The 27,768-nt window shown below is 49.7% G+C and overlaps 1 long non-coding RNA gene across 1 annotated transcript in view; it reads left to right on the forward strand.

The window, feature by feature from the left end:
• LOC140713000 (uncharacterized) overlaps positions 1-13,896 on the forward strand; it is a 37,297-nt gene extending 23,401 nt beyond the window's left edge. The window contains exons 4-5 of the long non-coding RNA XR_012094900.1: positions 12,604-12,755; positions 13,672-13,896. This is a non-coding gene — a long non-coding RNA (uncharacterized lncRNA). The remainder of the gene's footprint in view (positions 1-12,603; positions 12,756-13,671) is intronic.
• The last annotated feature ends 13,872 nt before the right edge of the window (positions 13,897-27,768 follow it).

Genomic DNA, 27,768 nt, shown 5'->3' on the forward strand with positions numbered 1-27,768 from the left:
TTTTCCTAACTGAATACTCTTTATTTCTTTCTCTTGCCTGATTGCCCTGGCCAGAACTTCCAATGCTATGTTGCATAGGAGTGGTGAGAGAGGGCATCCCTGTCTTGTGCCAGTTTTCAAAGCGAATGCTTCCAGTTTTTGCCCATTCAGTATGATACTGGCTGTGGGTTTGTCATAAATAGTTCTTATTATTTTGAGATACGTCCCATCAATACCTAGTTTATTGACAGTTTTTAGCATGAAGTGCTGTTGAATTTTGTTGAAGGCCTTTTCTGCATCTATTGAGATAATCATGTAGTTTTTGTCTTTGGTTCTGTTTATGTGATGGACTATTACGTTTATTGATTTGTGTATGTTTAACCAGCCTTGCCTCCCAGCGATGAAGCCAACTTGATCATGGTGGACAAGCTTTTTGATGTGCTGCTAGACTTGGATTGCCAGCATTTTATTGAGGATTTTCACATCGATGTTCATCAGGGATATTGGTCTAAAATTCTCTTTTTTTGTTGTGTCTCTGCCAGGCTTTGGTATCAGGATGATGCTGGCCTCATAAAATGAGTTAGGGAGGATTCCCTCTTTTTCTATTGATTAGAACAGTTTCAGAAGGAATGGTACCAGCTCCTCTTTGTACCTGTGGTAGAACTCAGCTGTGAATCCATCTAAGTGTCCGTGTGTCTGGGTCTCTTTCTGAGCCTTTGATTTTGTTCTCCTGGAGATTTATCTGCTTTTGTTCCAATTTCACACTGTCATGATCATTACAGCCTGATTAGAAATCCTGACAATAAGAAGGGACAGTTCTTTACCTTGCTTTCCTTCAAGAATATCTTGGCTATAACTGGCCCTTTGCAATTAAACATGAACTTTAAAATCACTTTGCCAGTTCCACAGATGACAATTCTCTTGGGATTTTGAGTCCAATGAATTTGAATCTATAGCACACTTTGGGGACAGTTGACATATTTGCAATACTGAATCTTCCAATCCATTAACGTATTATATCACTTATTTATATATTCTGTAATATGGCTCCAATTCCCATTATATTCTCCAAATATACATTATTTTCTTCATAAATGTCTTTCAGTAAATATATTCATAGGAAGTTCATATTTTTTTATATCATCAATGTTATCTTTCTTCATTTATAAATATTTGTTGCTATCATGTAGAAATTTATCTCTAATTTGTGCATGAATTTTTGAATTTGGCAACTTTGCCAAACTTTCTATTGGCATAGCTCCACATTCATATGGCTCTTCTATGTACGTAATCATATCATCAACAAACGGTGACTGTTTGGTTTTTTTCTTTTCAATACTGGTAGCTTTTATCCCCTTGTCTTCCTGTCCTGGCTAGGACTTCTAGTACAATATGGAATAGAGGTGGTGAGACCGGACATACTGTCTTATGCCCTATTTCAAAGGATAGCTTTAAAGTTTCACTATCAAATATGATTTTACAGTAGGTGTTTTTCACACACTCTTTATCAGGTTAAAGAAGTTTTCTTTCATAAAGAAGTTTACTATTTATTTATCAGGTTAAAGATGCTTCCTTCTATTTTCGTCACTGAAAAACAGTTTTAAATCCTGAATGTATCCTGAATTCAAATATCTTCTTCCGTCTTCACTGAGATGAGCTTATGACTTTTAAATCTTTAATCTGTTAATGTAGTATGTCGTATTAATTTTTTTGAATGTTCAATCATTTAGCCTTGCATTCCTTAGATGAATTCAACTTGTCTGTGGTGTGTTATTCTGCGTATGTAGTTGGTTTTAGTTTGCTAAGATTGTGTTTGCATTTATGTTCATGAGTGAGGCTGGCCCATGATGGTCATTTCCCATGCTGTCCTTGTCAGGCTTGGGGGTAATAGAATAATTCCTTCTTTTCTATTATCTGTGAGTGATTTTTTTTTTTTTTTGAGACAGAGTCTCACTCCATTGCCGAGGCTGGAGTGCTGTGGTGTGGTCTCGGCTCACTGCAACCTCTGCCTCCTGGGTTCAAGCAATTTGCCTGCCTCTGCCTCCTGAGTACCTGGGATTACAGGCATGTGCCACCACGTCTGGCTAATATTTTGTCTTTTTAGTAGAGATGGGGTTTCACCATGTTGGACAGGCTGATCTCAAACTCCTGACCTCGTGATTCGCCTGCCTCGGCCTCCCAAAGTGCTAGGATTACAGGCGTGAGCCACCGCACCCGGCAGAGTGATGAGAATTTACCGATAAATTTTTCTTGGCCTGAGGTTTTATTTGTGGGAAGATTTTGAACTAGTGATTCAGTTTATTGAGTGGTGATAGGACCACGTAGGGGTTCTATTCTTGAGTTTCTGATATTTTTCTAGGGACATGTTTATTTTGTCAAATTCTAATATTTATTAGTGAAAGTTTCATAATGTCCTCTTATTATAAAATTGCTGTATCATAATATGTGTAGTGATTTTCTTTTTTCATTCTCAATATTAGTAATTTGTAACTTTTCTAATTTTTTTATCTTTTTTTTTTTTTGGAGACGGAGTCTTGCTCTGTCGCCTAGGCTGGAGTGCAGTGGCCAGATCTCAGCTCACTGCAAGCTCCGCCTCCTGGGTTCATGCCATTCTCCTGCCTCAGCCTCCCGTGTAGCTGGGACTACAGGTGCCTGCCACCTTGCCCGGCTAGTTTTTTGTATTTTTTAGTAGAGATGGGGTTTCACCGTGTTAGCCAGGATGGTCTCTATCTCCTGACCTCGTGATCCTCCCGTCTCAGCCTCCCAAACTGCTGGGATTACAGGCATGAGCCACTGCGCCCGGCCTATCTTTTTTTTTTTTTTTGAGTTGGAGTCTCGGTCTGTCGCCCAGGCTGGAGTGCAGTGGCATGATCGTGGCTCACTGCAAGCTCCGCCTCCCGGGTTCACGCCATTCTCCTGCCTCAGCCTCCCAAGTAGCTGGGACTACAGGCGCCGGCCACCATGCCTGGCTAATTTTTTGTATTTTTTAGTAGAGATGGGGTTTCACCGTGTTAGGCAGGATAGTCTCCATCTCCTGACCTCGTGATCCGCCCACCTCAGCCTCCCAAAGTGCTGAGATTACAGGTGTGAGCCACCGCGCCCGGCCTATTTATTATCTTTAAGAAAATGACTTTGATTTTTTTATTCTCTCTACTTTATAGTTTTCGATTTCATTAAGTTCTTTTTATTTAATTCACTCACGTATTCATTATTTTATTTTTTCTTCTACTTTCTTGGAATTATTTTGCTGTGTTTTCTACTTGAGATCTGGATTTAGCTGAGTAATTGTCAACCTGTCTTTTTTTCTAGTATAATCACTTATGACTCTAAGTGTCTTTAATGTATTGCTTTATGTAGCATTTTGCATTCATAACATTCATGAATTTTTAGTATTCAGTAAAAAACATTTTCTAATTTTTGTCAAATTTTGCTTTGAAAATAGGTTATTTAGAAGTGTTCATTAGTTTTTAAACATATGAGGATTGTCTAATCATCTTGCACTGTGGTAAGAAAATATTTGTGCACTATTTTAATTCTTTGAGGTTGTTTGAGGTCCACGTAGGCCTCAGGATATAGTCCCCTTTCCTCAGGGTTCCATGCCTGCTTCAGAAGGGTTTGTGAGTGCAGTTCCCTGCGAACGGAACCGAGTCGCTCATTGGTTTGCTCACCTCTTCTCTGCCTACCCAACGCCTCTCAAAGTTCTCCCTCTGGGACTGTGGGTTTGCTGGTTTCTTCTTGGAGGTTTTTGATTTTTACCTTTAACTTCCAGGCTGTGTTTTAAGTCTGTGCAGACTGCTTTTATTTTCTTTTTCTGGTGAATTGAACTTTTCACGAGGCAACGATTCCTGGTGGTGCCTTTTGTCTGCAGATGCTCTGTCTGGCTTCCTCTGGTTTACCGTTGCATCTTCTTTATCTGTTTACTTCCAACCTCTGCAGATCTTTATGTTTTGAGCATTTTCTGTAAACACCGCAAGGTTTGATTTCTCCCCCTAGTCTGTCGGCCTTTGTCTTTCCATTGCAGTGTTTAGTCTATTTAAATTTAATATGAGTGCTTATATTTAGGTTCAAATAGACTGCTTTTTAAAAATTTTTAGCTGTTGCGTGTTTCTTTTTCTCTTCTATATTGTCTTCTTTTGGATTTAAGTCTTTTTTAATTTCTATTTTCTATTCTATTAGTGTATGAGTTCTGTACGATTGCTGGTCTTTTTGTGGTTTATCTAGTAGTTGCGATGTGCATCTTTAGCTTCTGTGAGTTTTCCACAGAAAACTGTAATAAATCAACTAATCGTGGGCCTAACACAAAGAAAGTTTCTTCTGTTGCAGTTCTGGAGGCCGGAACTCTAAAACCAAGGTGTTAGCAGGGCCGCACTCCCTCTGGAGGGTCTAGGGAAGCCTCCTCCAGCTTCTGGTGGCTTCAAGCATTCCCTGGCTTGTGGTTGCATCCCTCCAACCTCTGCTTCCGTCTTCATGTGGCCTCTTCTCTGTGTCTCTCCGTGTCCTCTTCTCTTCCTCTAAAGGCTCAAGTCATTGGATTTAGGGCCTACCCTAACTCAGTATGATCTTACCTTGATCCTTAACCATGTGCATCTGCAAAGACCCAGTTTCTAATTTAGGTCTTATTCTGAGGTTCTGGGTGGACGTGAACTTTGGGGGACCCTACGCACTGCATTATACTTACCAAGACACAGAGTTAATCGATACCCCGACAGCATAGGAATCCCACATAGAACCCTGGGGCTCCACATGTACTCCTCGCTGATTTCTAGGTATTTCAATTCTGTCCTGTTCTATTGTAACCCACAGGCTTTATTCGTTTTTGTAGCCAGAGCTCCTTTCGACTGACCCACTTCTGCCGGGATCCATGCCCGCCTTATCCCCCTCTACTCAGTTCTTCCACCTAGCATCATGTTTCTTGGGCCTGGAATTTACCCTTTAGGCTTTTGGTTAGAGACACTCTGTTGTTGAACTTTCTCGGGTTTTGATTTTCTGAAAATGTCTTTATCCTGCCCTCTTTCTCGGAGGGCATTTCAGTGGGGTTTTCTTTGGGCTCATCGAAGACGCCATGTCATGGGCTTCTGGTTTCCATTCTTGCGTTTGACAAGACAGATGTCTGCCTGCCTCTCAGGCGGGTAATTGTCTCCGTCTCTGGCTGCTTTGAAGATGTTTCTTTTTGTTTGTGGAGTTTCACTAAGATGAGTTTCACTAAGATCACACCTGTAATCCCAGCACTTTGGGAGGCCAAGGCGGGTGCTTTTTATTAAGTGTGGATGACTTTTTATTAATTCTACCTGTGCCCATTGGGCTTGTTTACATCTGCGGTTGTGTCCCATCAGTTCTGTGACATCCCCAGGTGTTATCTCTTCAAATATCATGCTGCTCCCATCGTCCCTTCTTACCTTCTGCAACCTGATGAGATGACACAAGAACTTCTCACGTTCTTCTTCGTGCCTCCAAACTTCTCAGATTCCCCATCCTCTTGCCTCACTGTGCAGCATTCCCTGAATTTCTTCTAACCTAACCTGTCTTTACTTATTTTTCATTTTTATTTTTATTTTTTGAGACAGAGCTTTGCTCTTGTCACCCAGGCTGGAGTGCAGTGGCACGATGTTGGCTCACTGCAACCTCCGCCCTCTGGGTTCAAGTGATTCTCCTGCTTCAGCCTCCTGAGTAGCTGGGACTACAGGTGCCCGACACCACGCTAGGCTAATTTTTGTATTTTTAGTAGAGACAGGGTTTCATCATGTTGGCCAGGCTGGTCTCAAACTCCTGACCTCAGATGATGCACCCACCTTGGCCTCCCAAAGTGCTGAGATTACAGGCGTGAGCCACCACGCCTGGCCCTAACCTATCTTTAGTTTATCAATTATTCTTCAGTTGAATTGAACATACTATGAAAATAAAAATTCAATCCATAATCTTAGTTATATTTTTACCTTAGTTTTCTACTCCTTTTTCACCAAGTTAATTCGTGTTTCTAGCTTTCTGCTTACTATTTTCAGTTTGGCTTTTCTTTAAGCTCAATAAAAGCAGGTTGTTTTACGATATGTGCCTGATTTCTTTAGTATTTGAAGTCTGCGTGTCTGTTTCTGCTCTCTGTTTTCTCTCTGGTCTCTCACTTATTGGATTTTGTTCCTCTTTGTCCTTGTACTGAGACCTGCCTGTGTTCTTTAGTATGTAATATGTGGAGGTTCTTTGAGGCCTAGGATGAAGGTGAATTTTCCTGGAAGGGATTTGTGTTTGGTTCTTCTGGGCCACCGCAGATCCAGGGTTACCTGCTCCAAACTCATTGATGGACGCATCTTTAATTTGCCAAGAGATGGGGGCTTGTGCTGCAATGCTGGCTTGTGGTCGCCATTTTCAGTGACATGCCCACCCCAGCCCCACCCTGAGCTTAGCACCAGGGCAGCGTTTCTGGTGGTCTCCTGAGGTGGGGCACGGGTGCGTTTGTTTCTGGCTAACCTGCATCTGAGGGGTGTGCTCCTTGTGCCCTGGCTCTGTGAGCAAGGTCTCCCGCTGGCCTCCTCCTCGAGTGGGCCCTGGGCTTGGCTCTGTGCCTTGCATACGGCCTCTGAGTCCATTTGGTTCTGCCATAGGCTCACAACAAAGGGCACTGCCGGGCCCTGCTCACCTCTTTGTGGCCCCACCTCCCTTTAGAAGGCATCTGCTGGCCGGGCGCGGTGGCTCAAGCCTGTAATCCCAGCACTTTGGGAGGCCGAGATGGGCGGATCACGAGGTCAGGAGATCGAGACCATCCTGGCTAACACGGTGAAACCCTGTCTCTACTAAAAAATACAAAAAAAAAAAAAAAAAAAACAACTAGCTGGGCGAGGTGGCGGGCGCCTGTAGTCCCAGCTACACGGGAGGCTGAGGCAGGAGAATGGTGTGAACCCAGGAGGCGGAGCTTGCAGTGAGCTGAGATCTGGCCACTGCACTCCAGCCTGGGCGACAGAGCGAGACTCCGTCTCAAAAAAAAAAAAGGAAGGCATCTGCTGATTCCTTACTATCTGGTCACCTCTTTGCTTTTAAAAATACTGTTTTCAGCAGTTTTGTTCCTCGGCAAGTGATTGAACTGATTAACCTAACCTGGTGCTTTACCAGAAATGTAAGTTAAGGGAAGGACTTGGTTCCTTCACTCCATGCTTTCCATGTCCCCGTCATCAGCAAGTCGGCCGAGCTCTGGGGTAAGGGCCCTCCCTGTCCCGTGGCCCTCACTAGCTGCCCCACCCCGTGGCCACTCCCTGTCCTACCCCGGTCTCAGAAGCAGCCTCCTCATTGCTCTCTGGGGCCACCCTTGCTCCCCACCCGTCAGAGACTTTGAAAACACAAATCGGAGCCCCTCCCTTTCCTGTGGAAAGCCCTCCCGTGTCTCCCCTACAGTCAGGATGAAAACGAATTCCCTCGCCACGGCTGAGTCTCCTGTGATTTGGCCTCTGTCCAGTCCTCCGGCCCCCTCTCCCCACGGCTCACTCACCAGCTGCCTTAGCCTTTGTGCCCTGGCTCGCCCATGCCAAGCTCTTTCCCGTCTTGGTCCTTTCCCCATAGTCTGGAAGGTTCTTCCACTTTAGAAGGTTCTTCCACTTTAGTCTTGCACTTTGCAGGGCTTCGCAAGACGGGGTCTGTCTCATCCTTCAGGCCCTTCTCAATCTTGTCTTGTAGAGAGATCCTCCGAGAACGCTCTCAGCTCCCCTGCCCTACCCGTCAGCTCCTTTCTGACCTCCACCGTCTCCTTCTTTCTTTACTGCTGTGGTTCACCATGGGAAACTAGCACCTCTTCCCGGATGAACCTGCTTGTCCATTTTCCTGTACAGTGGAGGCTCACGGGCATCTCGGCACCCACACCGTGCCTGCACCCAGTAGCCGCTCAGGTCATGCTTGGTGGATGAATGAGGGCACTAAGTCTCTGCGCGCTGCTCACGGGAGGCAGGGATGGGGCTCAGCGGCCTCCAGTTTCCACACAGACTTTTGGTAGAAGGCAGCGGGTGGGCTGTGTTTCCAGATCTGACGCGGTGTTTGTGATTTAGCCCCACTCTCTCCCCTGTTAAGAAAAATAATCTAGCCTGGTGCAGTGGTTCACACCTGTAATCCCAGCACTTTGGGAGGCTGAGGCGGGGGGGTCACTTGAGGTCAGGAGTTTGAGACCAGCCTGGGCCAACTTGGTGAAACCCCGCCTCTACCAAAAATATAAAAAAAAATAGCCAGGTGTCTTGGGATGTGCCTGTAATCCCAGCCACTCGAGGGGCTGAGGCAGGAGAATCGCTTGAACCTAGGAGGCAGAGTTTGCGGCGAGCCGACATTGTGCCCTGCACTCCAGCCTGGGAGACAGAACGAGACTCCATCTCAAAAAAAGAAAAAAGAAAAGAAAAGAAAAGGCATCGTTTCTCAAGTATCTTTTCCAAGTCATCCTGGGGCATTGTATGACCTGCAAAAAGAATTTACTTATGTAGAGACATGCACGGTGCCTGTGTTTGACTTTGCTGTTTCCTATTAATTAAGGATTCAGACTTTACATTAACCCGTAGATTTGTATCTGGTAGAAAAGAAAAGGGTTACAGCCACTGCCTTGTAGCACATTAACCAGTTTTACTTCTGACTGGGCAAAGGCGTGGCAGAATACCCTTCCGAGTCCTCAGACGGCTCCAGGAATGGGCTTATCCCGTCTTATGAGTTTCTGTGTTAGACAGCTCATGCGTTTTTGATGTGTATTCATTTTATATTTGGACAAGAGCCCTGCTCTTTCTGTAAAGTATACTCTGACAACCTCCGAGAACGGCGACAGAACCTGCGGCTGCTTACTGTGCAGTGGGTCCTTGCCTGGTTCACTGTCTGGTGTCGGGTCTCATGCCCGCCCCATGGCCGTCTGTCAGCTGTGGGTCCTTGGACGGGTTGTCTAACCCCTGCCCTAGCTGAGGTCCTCTGTGCCTCAGCTCCCTCATTTATACAAGAGACGATGACACCATCAGTCTAAGGCTCTTAAAGGGGCAAATGAGACCCAAGTCAAGTGCTTGATCCTCCACTTTAGGCATTAGATGGACAGTAACTGTAAGAATGATGATGATAAGAGTGAGCTGTTGGTCTCTGTCCGTCTCCACTGGCAGCAGGGGAGGCCCCATTTAAAGGCAGACAGGGGTCATACAAACACCCTTGGCCCCCACCAGGCGGTCTTAATGTACTTTACAAATAGGGGGGTCCTCGGAGCAGGTGCCCTCGGGTACCTCTGCCCCAGTCCTTGGGCCTTCTCTACACAACCACCAGGTGACTGTGTTTTTTTTTTTTTTTTTTTAATAGCTTTATTGAGATGTAATTGACACTATACAATTCACCCATTTAAAGTGTACAATTCAGTGGCTTTGAGAATATTCACAGCTGGGCAATGGTCTCCACCATCAATTTCAGATGCTTCTGTTACCTGAGAGGCACCCCCGTACACCTCAGCCACCTGCCTCCCCTCCCGCCTCCTATCCCTCCCCTCAGCCCGGCAGCTGTCAGTCTGTTTTCTGTATCAGTGGATTCGCCTACTCCAGATGCTTTGTGTAAGTAGAGTTGTGCAGCACCTGGCCGCCTTCACTCAGCACAATGGGTTTGAGGCTCATCTGTGTGGGCCTAGCTCACTCTTGGCTGATAGGTGGCCCCTTCTGCAACATGGGATTCCTTGGGGCCCTAACCCAGCCTGGCTCCCCACAAAGCTGGCGGCCCCGTTTCGGCTCTGCTTTTCTGTCTTGGCTGGTGCCAACCCTGGCCTGAGGGGTGTCCTGTGCCCCAAGGACACCCCACCTGGCAACTGCTCCCCCCGCCAACTGGTCCTGCCGCGCCTTCACCCAGCTCAGGTCCCGCCCCACGGGGACAGAGGGAACATTAGAGGTCAGGGAGGCGGGTGGAGCCTCAGAACCTCACACAGGTAGATTTCTTGTCCCTTGTCTCACCAGCTGCTGCTGGCTCGTCTCACTCCCGTCCAGCAGGCAAGAGGCAGTGGTTCATGTCTGGGGGTGGTGGGGACTTCAGGGAGCCTGGACAGGCAGGAAGCACCACCTAAAGGCTCTGGGGGAGGGGGTCAGAGTCCCACCAAGTCCTCGGGGACAGCGGGGTGGCCTTTCATTTGGTATTTCCCCAGCACCAAGTATGCACAGGCAGCACGCTGGGGGCTGGAAATGGCACGAGCACGGTGGGCACCATGCCCACCCTCACAGGGCCGAGCCAGTGGGGAAGGCAAAGCAGACGGCGGTTATGGCTGGGTTGGGTGGGACTGTGATAGGGCAGCTGTCCTGATGCCTCTGTCCCCCTGGGCCCACGCAGTGGTGGGCTGCTCGCGGGGTGCCTCCTGAGGTGCTCCTGGACTGGGAGGGAGGCCGCCGTCTGTTTCTACTTAGCGGCCTCCCGGGCCAAGATGATGTCATGGCAGCTCGGCCTGGCGGGCGCTGGCGCCGGGCCACCAGTGACAGCTCAGCTGGGAGCCCCAAACTAATGAGGAGGGGGCCATGGCTGGTGTGGCCATGGTGGGGCTGCCGCCTCTCATCCCAGAACCACGGCCTCATCTGCAGAATCCTGGCCTGTCCCCAACAGGCAGAGTAGGGGGCGGCCAGGCCCTGCAGGAATGTGGGGTGGGGTGATTCACTAAGGAACTGCACCCGAGGGGGGCGGGCGCAGCTGGGACCAGGGCCTCGGGCTGTGGTCCTTCTCCTGCTCTAGGAGGTGCTTCACCGAGGAGCTCTGGGCCTGGCCTGCGGGCCACTGTGCTGCTGAGCTGTTGCTCAATGCAGAGTCCATGGAATCGGCAGGCCTGGGCACCGTCTGCTGAGGCCAGGCCCCCAGGCCTGGACAGGGGAGCCGTTTCTCCCCAGCCACTGGGGCTCATCTCTCCCTGCTTGATATGGTCTGGCTCTCTGTCCCTACCCAAATCTCATCTGGAATTGTAATCCCCACAGGTCTAGGGGGGGAAGTGATTGGATGATGGGGGCAGCTTCCCCCACGCTCTTCTCATGATAGTGAATGAATTCTCACGAGATCTGATGGTTTTATAAATGGTAGTTATTCTCTCTCTCCTGCCGCCGTGTAAGACGGGCTGCTTCCCTCTCTAGCACGACTGTAAGTTCCCTGAGGCCTCCCCAGACATGTAGGACTCTCAGTGAGTTAAACCTCTTTTCTTTATAAATTACCCAGTCTTAGGCAGCTCTTTCCAGCAGTGTGAGAAGGGACTAATCCACTGCTGCCCACCTGTGGCTGTGGACAAGCCTGAGGTCCAGGGCCTTGTCTGGCTCCGAGCGTCCACACAGCTAAGGGCTGCAGGTAGGGTTGGGCTGTGTCCTCCACAGAGGCCTGAGGCCCACGAAGGACAAACCATCAGAGCCCTTGGTGAGGAAACTGAGGCCTTGGGAAGGATAGCATTTGTACCAAGCAGGGTGACCTTGCCGGGCTCTGGCTGTGGCTGCCCTGGCTCCAGTGTATACAGTCAGGCTACGAGCTGACACAGTAATCCCATAGTGAGCCCATGAAGGCAGATCAGTGCATTTAATCCTCCCAGTGACCTTATGAGATAAGATGTGGCGACTCAGACACATTATGGAGGGGAGACTTGAACTCAAGTCTGGCTGACCCAAAGATGTGTTCTCGGCTTCTTCTGCCTGCCGGCTCTTCCTGGCTGATCAAGGGGTCCTGGGCCCTTGCACCGTCCGTGCTGTGTAACTTTGGGGATAAATGGTTCCTGAGCCACCGTGTCCTCTCCTTACAAAGAGACATCAGGAGGACAAGGTGACAGATCTGCCAGGGATACCACATTTGAGGAACTGGGAGAGGACGGGGCGGGAGCCTGAGGTTGCGTGGTGCACACTGTCCCCGAGTGAGTGTCAGGACTAGGGAGCGCTGCCACAGTCAGGGCCCAGCCTGGGGGTGTGAAGCTGGGCAGCAAGGCCCGGTGGGCTGGCTGAGGGTCTTCCCTGAACAGTGACGCGTCCCATGCATTGCATTCCTGTTCTCTGGTTGGCAACGAACACACGTGGGGTCTCTCCCTGTACCCACGTTAAACATCTGCAGGGCTTTCTAGGGGAAGGGCTACATGCAGGCATGCCGTGAATGACCGGCGGCTCTGGCAGGGTGCTGGGCCCTGGACCGGTGTCTTGGACTCTCACACCTCACCTGTCAGGTTGGAAGCGACACTGTGGCCAGGCTCTGCGTCCCCGTCACCCTTCCACACCCACCTGGCTGCTCCGTGTGCTTTTTTACATACGTGTATTTTTATCCCTAAAATAACTGCCGCGTGCATTTGTTCTGCCCCCTTCCAGGTGTTTTTCCCTTCATGTGTCACACTGTGGCGGTCATGGTGGCCACACCACGTGTCTGCTATCGTGGTCTTTAGTTGATATGATTCTATTGGCCAGTCCCTTGGGGAGTCGGGTGGTTTTCCTATACATGACAGACAGCAGACACGGTCTTTTCATGATGTGGGTTTCCCATATCATGTTAAATATCTGTGGGCTCTGGCACTGGGCAGACATTTCAGACTGACTATTCCCTACGGCTGAACGTTTAGGTATTTTGAATTTTTCCTGTCCTAGTTAATACTGCAAATAACATCTTTGTACATAGAGCTTTCCCACCCACTAAAAATACTTACTATTTTTTTCCTTAGGATAGGTTGAGCCTTTATTGGCCTTTTAAGGTGTCTTCCTAGACCTCAGGGGTGTCACTGAATTGGATCCACTATAACCCTCCATTCATCTGCTTGGCTCTCCACAGACTCACAAATGTGCTCAGAGGCCGAGTCGCCCTGCGTGCCGCCAGCCCGGGTGAGTGTGCTTCTGCCCTCCCACTGGCCTGGCTTTGTTGAAAGTGTCTTTTTCATGTTTTAACTATTAATAGAGAAGGAGATATGCCTTCTTTTTCCCCAGAAGGAGCACAATGTCCCCCTTATGTTTCTTTCCTTCTTGATTTAGGTGAGGTCTGTCTCAGTCCGTGGTCAGCTTTGCTAATGCGTCATTAAAGAAAGCCACGCTAGCTGGGCGCGGTGGCTCAAGCCTGTAATCCCAGCACTTTGGGAGGCCGAGACGGGCGGATCACGAGGTCAGGAGATCGAGACTATCCTGGCTAACGTGGTGAAACCCCATCTCTACTAAAAAATACAACAAAAAAAAACTAGCCGGGCGAGGTGGCGGGCGCCTGTAGTCCCAGCTACTCGGGAGGCTGAGGCAGGAGAATGGCATAAACCCGGGAGGCGGAGCTTGCAGTGAGCTGAGATCCAGCCACTGCACTCCTGCCTGGGTGACAGAGCGAGACTCCGTCTCGGAAAAAAAAAAAAAAAGCCACGCTGCCCCCATGGTGCCCCTTTCCCCGCAAGGAGCTGCGTGCTGGACACCACATCGTCCACTGTCTGTTATTTATGGGAAACCCTCCTTTCTTGGGACGCAGACCCTGGAGACGGAAAGGTGGTTGGGTGCCATCAGATGCTTGTTTTATTTATGAAGATAAAATTTAGGGGAAGTCCAAAGTTAACACTAATTGTGGAAAATTTTCATAATGTTAAAAGTTAGAGCTAAAAACATGAAAATCCTCTAACATCCAAATATGCTATGACAACTGCTCTCTACCTTTTGGTGAACATCCTTGAAGAGCTTTCTCCACACAGGTGCACAAATCTCCTTGAGAGATCTGGGTGAGTTCGACAGGCAGGGCAGACATAACGAATGGTCATCCATCTCCTTTCAGGGCATGTGTGTTCATGTCATGTCTTGATCTGTTCAAAGTACTGTCATCAGCAACAAAGCATGGCTTGGCACATGGGCAAAACTGCACCAACCACCATGCATGGACACAGCACCCATCTAGCCCTGACCTGGTGGTTTGTTTACGTCCCCTTGCTTTGCCCCACCCAAGGAGGATGGGGGAGTTCAGTGTGTAAAAAAATAAAGTCTGGTCTCATAAATAATATTATTATACTGTGGAGACAGGTCTTTTTTTAAAGCATTTTAAATATGGGAGAACCAGGCCTGGAGAGGTGAGCTAACCTATCCTGGTCCCCCAGTGGGGGTAGGGCAGGCTGGGGCTGGACCCTAGCCCCTTTGTCCCAGGCCCAGGCTCTCTGCTCCTTTTGGCTGGAAACCTCCAGTTCTAGGGGCTGGTAAGGGTTCCTCAGGGCTGGGCTCTTAGCTTCTGGGGGCCAGGGGAGTTGGGGCAGTGCCGGGAGTCCAGGGATGGTAGCATCTGGTTTTTCCAGCCAATGCAGAAACAGCACCTGCTGTAACCCCAGAGGCCAGAGGACTTCCAAGAACATACTGCTCAGAGTGGGGGCCCCTGCTGAGGGGTGGGGCCAGAGACGGCAACCCCCAGGTTTGCTTTATCAGAGTGGAGGATGGGCCGGCCCCTGAAACCAGAGCCTGTGAGGTGTGGGAGCTTCACTGAGCTGACGATGGCTCACCAAGTGCCTCTACATGGACACTCGTCCCCCGAATTTCCTACAAGAGACACGAGGCAGAGCTGCCGTTTGTCCCTGTTAGAAAGGAGGCTCTCCGCAGGTGGGGGTGCCCTGGCTTCTCGCTGGTTCATCCCCAGGCTTCGTCTCTCTTTCCGCTCCCACTTCCCCAGGCTTGGGGGCTGTCTCCTCAATGTGCCGATGAGGGCACGACATATTGGTTGCTGAGCAACCAAGACACGAACCAGAGCCCCTGGGCTTCCTGTAGGGGTTGACATCACTGGACCTCACCAGAGTGACCAGGTCTCCACCTCTATCTGGGCCCTGGGTTTTCTTGTTCTTGTGTTTAGGTGACGGCCACAGGGCTGGTGCGTCCAGCCTGCTGCGAACCATGAGCGGGTCTGTGCCCAATGTCTGCTATGGGCGCTTGGGCCTGGCAGAGGCTGCTTAGGAGGCCAAGCATGGAGCACCCCCGACGCTCATGGAATCCCAGTGAAACAGTGATGAACTGTGAAACGCACTCCAACTTGTCCAAGACAGCTTGGTTTTGTCCCCGTTTTTTCCCCAGAAGCCGCTTTTATTCATATTTTACCTATTTTTGGGTGCCCCAGACACATGCCTGATCGGTTCCCTGGGGGAGCCAGCCCTTGGCCTGCCTGTGAAAGTCCCAGGCTCCTGGCAGGCCCCATGTGGGAGTACACAGCGCTCCCAGAGCTGGAAACCTGTGCCATCCTCCCTGGGGGTGGCTGTCTCTCTGTCTCTGCCTGGGGGCCGCTGCTCCTGAAGCTCTTTTTGGGGTCTGCTTTCACCTCTCTTCTTTCTGGGCTGCTTCCTCATCCCTTCCTCATTTTTTGTTTTAATGAGAAAAGGTCTTGCCCTGTCATCCAGGCTGGAGTGCGGTGGTACAATCACAGCTCACTCCAGCCTCCACCTCCTGGGGTCAAACGATCCTTCCTTCTCAGCCTCCCGAGCAGCTGGGATTACAGGTGCATGCCACCATACCTGGCTCCATTTTTTTTTTTTTTATTATGAAAATTTTCAAACATTCAACATTTTAAGCAAAGATTGAAAAAATAGAACCATGATTACCCATATGGCCACCACCTGGATTCCACAGTGCACTCATCGCGTTTGCTCCCGGCTGCCTCTCTGCAGCGTGGTCAGGGGTGTGGCACCTCAGCTGGAGGTCGCAGCTCCTCTCAAGGGACTCTGCCTAGAACTGCCCTCTCGGAGCCCAGAATGTTCCCTGTTCCTTCTTCAGAGCAGTGAGTGGGAGTCGTGGCTCCCGCTGTCACTAACACTGCAGGTATACTGTTTGTCTCGGGTCCTTAACCCCGTCCAGACAGTGTGTAAACTGTCCCTCCACTTCATGTCCCCAGCCACCCAGTTGGACTGGTCTTCTGACCGACGTCTCTGTGTCTCCTCCTCCCGCCCCGCTCCTCTTCCCTCCTCTTTTCTTTTCCTCTTTTCGTGTCTTCCTCCTCCTCCTGCCTCCTTTCTGGTCTCATAGCCACTTAGAAGAAAGCTGCAGGCGTCCTGAAACTTGACCTCCAAACAGGCGGACATCCCTCTCCTGAAAATAAGGACAGTTTCCTTCAGAACCACAGCATTGGCACCCAAGACACCTGACCATCCCCTCCCATCCCCTCCCATCCCCTGGGATCCGGTCCACATGCGAATTTCCTAATTGTTCAAAATGGTCCCTTGTGCTTATTTTTGAGGCAGTGCGTGATTGCACCTAGTGTATCTGGTTCAGCTTTGGAATCTGTTTTATGCCAGGACGTGCCCATCTTCTGTTTCCCTACGACGCTGACTTTTGGAGGCCGGAGCCAGTGCCTGGCAGCCTGTCCTGTTGCGGGGTCCCCCTTCCCCTGTGTGGCACCCCCAAAGGTTGACTCAGGGTCAGGTCAACCTTTCAGAGAACAGCGCTCCCTACATAGCCCTGCTGCTGAGGCCACGTCACCTCCCGCGAGGGGCGTTGCTAAGGCCAGCGGGTTCCTTCAGCACACCCGCCCTGGCTTCTGCTGCCTCAGGACCAGTGGCATGGGCCCAGCCCTGCCCACGGCGTCCCCCTTGAGGTTGTGAATGTGGCTTCCGGAGGCCCAGGTGTGCACGGTGAGCTCACACCCACTTCCAGCTAACAACCGTCTTGCCTGGTGAAACTTCCCTGGGCTTCCAGACCTGCGAAATCCCAGAATGCCAAACATTCCCGCCCCACGTGATCCCAGAGAGAGGGGACTCAGTGTTCCCAGCTCACAACTGAGGAGCCTGAGGTTACCGTCAGATGAGATCCCCAGCTTCCCGGTCTGCAGCTCTGCTAGATGCGACAGGGTCAACAGGGCCCAATGCCCTCGTGCGGCCTGGTCCCGCCCCATGCTGGGGGCCACAGGGTGACCTCTTTCCCTTCCTTGACTGAGGCTCTTCGCTGGACAGTAGACAGGCAATGCCCAGGGTCCTCTGGCCTACGTGGCCTCCCGGCCTGGAGACGCTGTGCCCGGTCAGGGGCCTGGTCTGGTGGGGAGGCAGTGGCCTGAGGTTTTCTCTCGGCCATGTGCTCCTCCAGGCCTGATGGAGCCCAGCCTCCTGGGCACTGACAATCAGGTCACGGTTAAAACAAAGCACCAGTGGGCGGCAAGGTGCAGGGCCTCTTCACCACCAGGGCTTCACCGGTTCACTGACCTCTCCCTCCTATTCCTGGGAGCCACCATGAGTCCAAGCACTGCCAGATGGTGCGGAGAACAGCAGCCCACTAGCGTGCTGACCGGCGGCAGCCTGCGCTGTGGCTGAGGATGAAATCACCGTGTTCGAATCCCAGCCCTGAGAGCCAGCCGGAGTGGCCCAGATGTTTCCACTCAGGGTTTGGCAAAGGCACTGCCAGGAGGAGGACAAGAGCGGAGAAGGGCGACTGCCTGGGCACAGCGGGAAGATGGGAGCCGCTGCCCTTCGGACAGCTGCTGTTGGGGCTCCACGAGGGTCCCTTTGGATAAGCCCTGGCCCGAGACCTTTCCAGGGATGCAGGCTCCTAATGGCTCTTCTGAGCACCCGTTGTTTGTAACCGCAGAACCAGGGCACAGAGCCCAGCGGACAGTGCTGTGTGCTGACCGAGGAAGCGAGGATCTGCTGAAGCAGCTCTCGGGCATGCCGCTGCCATGGACGGTCCCCCGAGAACAGGAGCCCCCAGGGTTTGGTGGTGTCTGTGGAAGGAGTTCCTAGGCTGCCAGAATATAGAAAGACAGCACGAGGGGTGGAGGCTGCCCCAGGAACCCTCAACCCACCCCGTATCCCTGTGAGTTTTCAGGAGTACCACAGGTTTGAAGGAGCCCAACCGTAATGCTTTAAACTCAATGTTTCATTGGTGGAAATCTTGTCTCACTCCATGAGGATTTGCGGTGGTTCTTGGGAAACTGTACAGTGAAGAATTAAAGTGAGAAGACGCTAGGAAATCCCTGAGCCAGACACTCGGGAACTGGAGCGTGGCGACGGTTACACAACCTTGGGGATCTGCTAAATGCCCCCGAACTGCAAAGTGGTTAAAATGCTACATTTTATGTTACGTGTATTTTCCTGCAATTAAAAAAAAAAAAAAAAAAAAGCAAAACCAAACCAAAACAAAACAAGAAAACAACTCTGGGCTGGGGAAAATTCCAACTAGAGCAGGGAGAAGGAGAAGAGAGAGCCGGGCCCACGTCCTCGCAGCTGGCGGGGTGGAGCTGTGGCTCGCGGCCCCCTCCTCTGCCCGCAGCCAAAAGGAAAAGAAAACTGTCCATTCACCGTCATTCTGAAAAGATAAATTGAGCTGCTACATGCCAGGCCCTGTGCTAGAGACACAACACTGATGATGAAACCAAAGCAGTCCTACCCTCAGGGAGCCCCCGCTGTGGGAAGCCCCCGTATACTTGTCCCTCTTCATGGGGACAGCAGTGTGAGTTCCTCCAGGTGGAAGTTTTCAGGCAGTGAGTCTCTAAGAGATTTCACACAACCTCGTGGGGAATGGGGCTGTGGGACTGACCACACAGGGCCCACACGGGGCACTGGGAACAAGCTGAGAAGAGAGAGCTGGTGGTCAGGCGGTGCAACTGGGACAATGGAGTGGAACGTCCAACCATGCCAGGAGGCGAGTCACTGAGTGAAAGGGTGGAAGGCCCAGGCCGATGGAGAGGGGACATCAGATGGCAGCAGAGGTTCCCGAAGCTTTCTGGATCCAGGGAACGTCTGTGTGTGCAGGAAGGGTGATGAGGGCCGGAGGCTGCTGCGCTCTCTGGGAGGGAGGGGCTGGGCCACTCAGGGGAAGAACATCGGGGAAGCCCAGCTTGAGAATCGGAGCCGCCTGTAATCCCAACACTTTGGGAGACTGAGGCGGGTAGATCACAAGGTCAGGAGATCGAGACCATCCTGGCTAACACGGTGAAACCCTGTCTCGACTAAAAATACAAAAAACTAGCCGGGCGAGGTGGCGGCGCCTGTAGTCCCAGCTACTCGGGAGGCTGAGGCAGGAGAATGGTGTGAACCCGGGGGGCGGAGCTTGCAGTGAGCCGAGATCATGCCACTGCACTCCAGCCCGGGCGACAGAGCGAGACTCCGTCTCAAAAAAAAAAAAAAAAAAAAACAGAGCCTCTCCCCTGGGCAGCCCCGTGGGGAAAGGGCCACGTGCAGAGACACATAGCAGAAGGTCTCAGAAGACCAAGGCTTGTTGGGAGCAGGGTTTGGGGACTTCCCTTGGGGAGAGGAGGAACCACCAGCAAGTGCAGGAGGCTTCACATAGACATCTAGCTTGTGAGGAAGGAGCAACTGCTGAGCGGATACATGTGCCTCCTCACTTGGCATCATGTTTTCCAGGTTCGTTCATATTGAAGCGTGAACCGGAGCTCCATTCCTCTTCATGGCTGAGTAATACTCCATCAAATGGGTGGAATACATTTTGCTTATCCATTCGTCAATCATCTTAGGAGGAAGCATCTCCATTCTGTGCACAAGGAAGAGATGCCCAGGGAGGTTCAATAACTCACTGATGGCCTCACGCTGCTGCGTGGTGGAGCTGGGATTTGAACCCTCCTCTGTCCGTGTCAAAGCCTTTGTCCTGTGATGAGGCTCTAGTGGAAATCGCCCAAACACCTAGACGGTCTGGACAAATTGCAACAAACATCCCCCCGAAGGCATTAACGATTGCAGAAGAAAATAAGCTTTCTGAGAGGGAGGGTGAGGAAGCAGGCATTGAAAACCAAGCAAAGCATGACCCATGAACTCGCGGGACTCCTTGGGATCTTTGCCGAAACCAGCTCCTGGAATTAGAGATGGGGGCAAGGCCTGGGGCCAGTAATGCATGGAGAGTCAGGGCTCAGACAAAAGAGGAGGTTGGACCTCTGGAAGGGTGACACCCCTGGGGAAAGAGTGGTCTGTTTTCTGTGACGGTTTTGTTGAGATACGATTCACATCCCAGGCAATCCACCCACTTAAGGTGTCCCCAGTCAGTGGTTTTTTAAGCATATTCACAAGGTTGTGCAACGAGCAGCTCAATGTAATCTTAGAACACCTTCATCCCCTCGAAAGGAAACCCCATTCACATTCTCCCGACTCCTTCCCTCAGCAGTCATGAATCTACCTTTGGTCTCCATGGATTTACCAATTCTGGGCATTTCGTATAAAGTGAATCAGGCAGTATGTGGCCTTTTGTGTCTGTTTTCACTCAGCGTCATGCTCTCAAGGTTCATTCTTGCTGTAGCATGAATCATGCTGGGCCTTTTGATGGCTAATACTCCATTGTATGGGCGTAATACATTTTACTTATCTATCAGTTTGTGAACATGGGGTTATTTTTACTTTTTGGCAGCTACCAATAATGCTTCCATGGACACCCATGTGCAAACTTGTGTGTGAACGGATGTTTTCATTTCAGAAGTTGAATTTCTTGATTATGTGCTAACTCTGTGTTTAATTCTATGAGGAACTGCCAGACTGTTCTCTCACAGTGGCTGCTTTATTTTACGTTCCCTCCAGCAGTCTATACAAGTTCTGATTCCTTTACCCGCTCACTAACACTGGTTATCATCTATCTTTTCCGTAACAGCCATCCCAGTGGCTGTGAAGAGGTATCTCATTGTTGTTTTGATTTGCATTTCCCTGACAGTGAATGATGTTGAGAATCTTTTCATGTGCTTGCTGGCCATTTGCAAATCTCCTTTGGAGAAATGTCTATTCAGATCCTTTTCCCTTTTAAAAATTACATTATTTGTCCTTTTATTATTGTGGTTGAAGAGTTCTTTATATGTTTTGAATATACAAGTCCCTAATCAGGAATATCATTTGCAATGATTTTCTCCTATTTTTGTGGGTCTTTTCATTTTCTTCTTCTTATTATTTACAGCATGGAGTTTTAAATTTTGATGTAGTCCAGTTTATCTCTCTCTAGTTTTTGTCATTGTGCCGATCTACTTTATTCTGGGGACAGAGTCTTATTGTATTGTCCAGGCTGGTCTCAAATTCCTGGGCTCAAGTGACCTTCCCACCTTAGCCTCCCAGTAAGCTAGGATTACAGGAATGGGCCACAGAACCTGGCTGTGACCTCCTGTTGTTATTTTTTTTAACTTTTTGCTCTGCCTCTGAGAATTCATGACCATACATCTTCTCTCATATGAATTCAGTGTTCACATTTGCACCAACTATATAGTTTATGAAACTCTTAATTTGGGGATGAAGTTTAAAATTTTTAAGATGATTGCAGATGCTTACAAGTGCAGGTACACGCTATACAGGTCCCTCTGTTTTCCCCAAGATTAATACCAGCCAAAAATTAACTCACAATCCAAAATTGGAGACCACGGATGGAGGCAAACCACCTCAAGCACAAGTCAGCAGAGAAAACAACAGCAGTGCTCAAGCCTTATGGATTTCAGATATTGATAGTATCAGATATAAAACACACTGATAAAACAAGTGTGTTTAAAGAAATAAAGGGTTAAATCAAACATTAGAAAATATCAACAGTTATGAGTAAATTTTTGAAAAATAATCAAAATAGGTCTTTAGAAATAGAAAATATTCAATTCAAAACTTATCGGATGGGCTTAAAAGAAGATTAGATACCACTGAGGGGGAATTGGTGAACTAGAAGATATATCCAAAAAATTATTCAGAAAATAGTGGAGTGAGACAGCACAGAAAGTATAGAAGAGAGATTGAGAGACATTTCAGAAGATGGCTTAGTTATTTATTGCTGTATAACAAATTACCTCCAAAATTAATGGTTCAAAACAACAGCAATTGCTTTTCATTTCTCACTGTTTCTGTGCATAAGGAACTGAGAATCTCAGTTGGGCTGTGCTTGGGGTCTCATAAGGTTGAAGGTAGCTGATGACTGGGACTGCCATTATCTGAAAGCTCAACTGGGGCTGAGGATCCACTCACATGGCAGGAAAATTGGTGTAGGTTGCTTGCCAGGGCTCTTAATTCCTTTCTACCTGGACCTCTCTGTAGGCTGCTTGGGTGTCCTCAGAGTGGCAGGGAGGCATGGTGACCAGCTTCCTTAAAGTGAGAGATTCAAGTGGGTGTGTGTGTGTGCAGAGGGAAGCTGCAAGGGCTTTTTAGACCCAGTCTTGGATATCACACACTGTCACTCCTGCCACATTGTGTTGGTCATGCAGGCCAGCTCTGATTCTGTGTGGAGGGGCCCTCCCATCATGGAGGCCAGCTACTACAGAAGGAGAGATGGGAAGATGGATATGGCAGTATTTAAAGCAATGGTAGCTGAGAGTTTTCTGTAACTGATGAAAGACATGCATCTTCAGATTCAAGGAGCCCCATCAAGGCAAGTTGGGTAATTAAAAGTAAGTGACATTTAGACACATGGTAAATTTGTGCTAAAAGCAAAGAGAAGATCCTATAAGCAACCATACAAAAGACAGATTCCCTATCAGAGAGCATCTAGGCTGCCAGCCAATTTCCAACAACAACAACAAAAAGCCCCAAACAGAAACAAAGCCCCAAACAATTAGAAAATACCTTCAAAGTGCTCCAGAAGAACTGTTAAATTCAATTCTGTACCAGATAAATGTCACCGAAATCATGGTGGATAAGGAACATTTCAGACAAACTAAAGCTGAGCTAGATCCTCCTCACAGAACCCACTCTAAAACAACTTGTAAATAATATAAATCAAGAGGAAAGAAAATGATTCCAGAAGGGAGAATGAGATGCCAGCAGGAGTGACATGTGAGGGAATCATTTAGATTTACTCACACATTCATCCAAGGCCGACTGAGTAAGTGCTCTTGGGAGGTCAGCAGGGGAGCAGGGAGTAGAGAAGAAAGGGAGGTGGCCAAGGGGGAGGCCCGAAGAGTGAAGAGCAGGGCTTTGGCCTGGCTGTTACCCCACTCTGGGGAGCGGCTGTATCTTTATGCTTTCCACCCTTGGGCCTGGTCAAGAGTCAGTACAGGTCAGCCCCTGTTCCCTCTGATTCTTCCAGCCTATGGGGAAAATGGGCTGCAATATCCCAAGGGCAGAAAATAAAATAATAAAGAAAAATAGCTAGAATTGCTGCTGTTGGAAGCAAAAGTCCACTGACGCCAGAGGGTGCTCAAGAAATGGTATAAAGCGGAGGCTTGGCCATGCATCAGCCTTGTCTCCTTTGACTGCATTAAATAATATCCAGTTTGAAAGATTAAAAAAAAAAAAAAAAAACTAAAATATCAGCCGCAGCTAACAGGAGGCGAGAGGAGTTGGCGGCAGTTAAAGTGTCTTGGGTTCCTTTTACTGTTTAAGAAGAAAGGTAGAGAAATCAATTTCAGGCTTAGGTATGCATGTCAGAATGGTAAGGACAACAGCTAAATGTAAACAGAAATAGAATGGTTTACTGCCAAACAGCAGAGGGGAGAAACAGAAGGAAATTGACAGGCTGGAAAAACATGTAAAACCCAGGTATGTGCTGTTTTCGTAAGAAGTTTCTTATAAGGAAAGAGAATCGGCTGGGCGCGGTGGCTCAAGCCTGTAATCCCAGCACTTTGGGAGGTCGAGATGGGTGGATCACGAGGTCAGGAGATCGAGACCATCCTGGCTAACATGGTGAAACCCCGTCTCTACTAAAAAATACAAAAAAACTAGCCGGGCAAGGTGGCGGGCGCCTGTAGTCCCAGCTACTCGGGAGGCTGAGGCAGGAGAATGGCGTAAACCCGGGAGGTGGAGCTGGCAGTGAGCTGAGATCCGGCCACTGCACTCCAGCCTGGGCGACAGTGCGAGACTCTGTCTCAAAAAAAAAAAAAAAAAGAAAGAGAATCAAGGCAGGACCTAGGTCTGTTAGTGGGGAGCCTTGGGTCACCCTGCCAGCCGAGGCCCTGGTGGAGGACAAGAGGAACACAGAACCTGTGTTGGCAGAAAGGAGCTAGGAGTGCTGATCTGGGTGTGAGGTCAGCTCCGGAAGCGGGATGGCAGCAGCTCTGCTCCTGTCATTTCCTTCCTGTCTCTGCTCTTTCCCCTGCGCGGGAAGAGCCTTGGTGGCAGCTGATCCACCAAGTTTTCAGCCAGATGAGGGACAGGAGTCCATGGATGTTGAAGGTCAAAAGGGGTGGAATGTATTGGTTGTTTTGTGTTTTTTTCTTTCTTTTTTTAAGACGGAGTCTCACTCTGTCGCCCAGGCTGGAGTGCAGTGGTATGATCTCAGCTCACTGCAAGCTCCGCCTCCCAGGTTCACGCCATTCTCCTGCCTCAGCCTCCCGAGTAGCTGGTACTAAAGGCGCCCGCCACCACACCCAGCTAATTTTTTGTACTTTCAGTAGAGATGGGGTTTCACCGTGTTAGCCAGGATGGTCTTGATCTCCTGACCTCGTGATCCACCCGTCTCAGCCTCCCAAAGTGCTGGGATTACAGGTGTGAGCCATCGCGCCTGGCCGTTTTTTTCTTTTTTTAGATGGCTTTATTGAGATATATTTTACATACCAAACAATTCACCCATTTAAAGTGTATCAGTCAATGTTTTTGGTCTGTTATTTTATATGTTTAAAAATTGTGGTAAAATATATAAAACATACAATTTGTGGCCAGGGGCGGTGGCTCACACCTGTTATCCCAATACTTTTGGAGGCAAAAGCAGGAAGATCGCTTAAGCATTCCAGGAGTTTGAGACCAGCTTGGGCAACATAGTGAGACCCCGTCTCTACAAAAAATTAAAAAATTAGCTGGGTGTGGTGGCACAGGCCTGTTGTCCCAGCTACTAGGGAGGCTGAGGCAGGAGGATCGCTAGAGCCCAGGACATTGAGGCTGCAGTGAGCTGTGATTGCACCACTGTATCCAGCCTGGGTGGCAGAGTGAGACCCTACCTCAAACTACAACCACAAAAAATCCCCAAAATAACCTTTGCCATTTCAACCATCTTAAGTGTATAATTCAGTGGCGTTAATTACATTGGCAACGTGTAACCACCGCTATCTGTTTTCCAAACGTCATGAACCCAAAGAGAAATTGCACCCACTAAGCAGTTAACTCCCCATTCTTTCCTCTTCTGACCCTGGTAACCTCTCATCTACTTTCTGTCTCTGTGAATTTGCCTATTTTAGATATTCCATAGAAATAGAATTATAGGCTGGATGTGGTGGCTCACACCTGTAATCCCAGCACTTTGGGAGGCTGAGGCGGGCAGATCATCTGAGGTCAGGAGTTTGAGACCAGCTTGGCCACCATGGTGAAACCCCATCTCTACTAAAAAATATAAAAATTAGCCAGGCGTGGTGGTGTGTGCTTGTAATCTCTGCTACTTGGGAGGCTGAGGCATGAGAATTGCTTGAATCCAGGAGGCGGAGGTTGCCTTGAGCAGGAATTGTACCACTGCACTCCAGCCTGGGCGACAGAGTGAGACTTCATCCCCGCCCCACCTCAGAAAAGAAATAGAATTACACAGTGTGTGGTGTGGTGTTTTTCATCGGCTTATTCACGTTGTAGCAGGAATCAGAACCCCATTCCTTTTTATGACCATGTAATATTCCGTTGTGTGGAAAGACCACAGTTTGTTTATCCATTCACCTGTCGGACGGCCACGTGGGTGGTTGGTGCATTTGGGGGATTGGAAATAGGGAGCCTGTGTGTGTGTGTGTGTGTGGACTCACTCAAGCCCCTGTGTTCAATTCCATCGGGACTGTGTCTGGGAGTATTATTGCTGGGTTACCTGGTAATTCTGTGTTTAGCTTTTTGAGGAACAACTGCAGTGTTTCCAACTGCACGTGTCACATTTGCTGGTGGGTCTGTTTGGCCCCTCAGTACCCACCCTCCACCTTTCTCGGCTCTGCTTTGTAACAGGACGTGGTCCTGGGTAGACAGTGCCAGTGGCCCCCTTCCCTTCCGATTCCAGGTTGGGCTCAGCCGCCGGGCGGGATAACAGGAGGGAAGGCGGGGATGGGCGTTCCCAGGGCCCTCCCTGTGAGGTTGTCTCAGGGTGGCCGTGCAGCTGTGTGGAGGTGGTGGCTCTCCCAAGGTGTGTCTCCATGGGGATCGGAAATCCTGCCTCCCTCCTACCCACCAGACCCGTGGTGAGAGCCCCGTGACCGCACTCTCCTGCGGCTCCCTTCACCCACACTCTTGCAAACACTCCCATTGTAAATCGGCGGTCCCTGAATCATCTGGGCTGGAGTGAGTCCCCCATTTCCTGTTGCAATCAGCCCCCAGCCCCCATGTGCTCTGGACTGGATGTGCCTTCGAAGCCTGAGGGGCAGGGGCTCCCCTCCTCGTATTCCCCAAGCCGAGTGCCCAGCAGGACGCAGAGGTCAGTAGGGATCTTTCGGACACAAGAAAGAATGGCCTCACTGTTTCAATAGTTGCTCACATATTCTAAGCACGTTGGAAACGTGGAGCTTCTGGCCTCGGGCCTGAGTGGAGAAAAGACCGGCTTCCCTGAGGGCTCTCTTGTCTATAAAAGGGAATCAAACTGACAGGTGCTGAGGACAGCCCCATGAAAGGAGGGAGCTCACTTGGCAGAGGAGCGGTGAAGGCTCTGCAGTCTGGGAAGAACGAGGTCGTGGCTCAGCCCCACCTTGGGCTCACCTGGGCCGGTGACTTCGGCTGCCCACCTGTGAATGGGATAGTCTCAGCTTCATGTGATGACCCTGTAGGTGGTGCTTCCTCTCCATGTTTGTGGGGGATGGAAGAGCTTCCTGCTCATGTAGGGCCAGGTAAGGGAACTCGAGGAACCTGTGAAGAGCCTGACAGTGTCCTGGGCGTGTGGGTGGCGGATCCCAGCTGCATGGAGCCCCGGCTTGCACTCAGCCTAGAGCACAGATGCACAAGAACTATTTGCTGAATAAACAAATAACAGAACATGGTAGTCCAGAGAAACCCTTGCTTATATAACAGGAAGACGGGAAAGAATGTTCGTAAGAATACAGCTTACAAAGCCAAGAAAATGGACACAGCTCAGAGGCTCATCAACAAGTGGCTGGACAAAGGAATGGGGCTGTATCCACGTGGCGGAATATTACACGGAAGTTAGATGCGCGGATAATGGCTCCGGGTGCCCCCAGGCACACCTCACCATGGATGAAAATCAAATATAATTGAGGAAGAGAAGTCAGGGAAAGAAAGATATGTATATTCGATTTCACACATCTCACAAATGCCATACCTACTGCTGCTGTAACAAATCGCCATAAATTTAAAATGTATAGTTTAAAACAACACCTATTGATTATCTTATGTCTCTGGAAGTCGTAAGTCCAACATTGGTCTCCCTGGTCTAGAATCCAGGTGTGAGCAGGGCTCTGGACAGCAGTCCCTGTCCGTGCCTCCTCCAGCACCTAGGGGCCACCAGCGGTCCTTGGCTCTCAGGCCCAACCTCCATCATCAAGGCCAGCAGCATCTTCTCTCCCCAACCTTGGTCTCCATTCTCACGTCTTCTCTCTCTGACTCTGACCACCCTGCCTGTCTGTTGTAAGGACCTGATTAATTAGACTGGACTCACTCATCCTCACATCTTCTCTCTCTGACTCTGACCACCCTGCCTCTCTGTTGTAGGGACCCGATTAATTAGACTGGACTCACTGCTCTACTACATCTGCAAAATCAGGTGACATATTCCCACCTCCAGGAACTGGGCCACTGTTCTGTCTACCGCACAGATGAATGACAAACATGCACCCAGGAGAATAGGGTCTCCGGGGAGGGGAGATGGGATAGGGGAGGGATACAGGGCGCGTCTTTGGGCTGGACAGCTTTATTATCACTGTTGCATTAAGAAACAAGGGTAGCAGTTTCTGTACCCACCCCCGTCAGGGACCCCCTCCGACAGCCCGGCCCCGTGGCTGCATCTCTGTGTCCCTGGCACACCTCACCATCATGGTGGGGCTGGAGATGGACATTGGTGAATACATACCCCAGCTCCCTACCCCTGAGAGGGAAGGGAATTCTGGGCCCTTTTTCCAGAG

This window comes from Chlorocebus sabaeus, chromosome 12 (genome assembly GCF_047675955.1).
Source record: "Chlorocebus sabaeus isolate Y175 chromosome 12, mChlSab1.0.hap1, whole genome shotgun sequence".
NCBI lineage: Eukaryota > Metazoa > Chordata > Mammalia > Primates > Cercopithecidae > Chlorocebus > Chlorocebus sabaeus.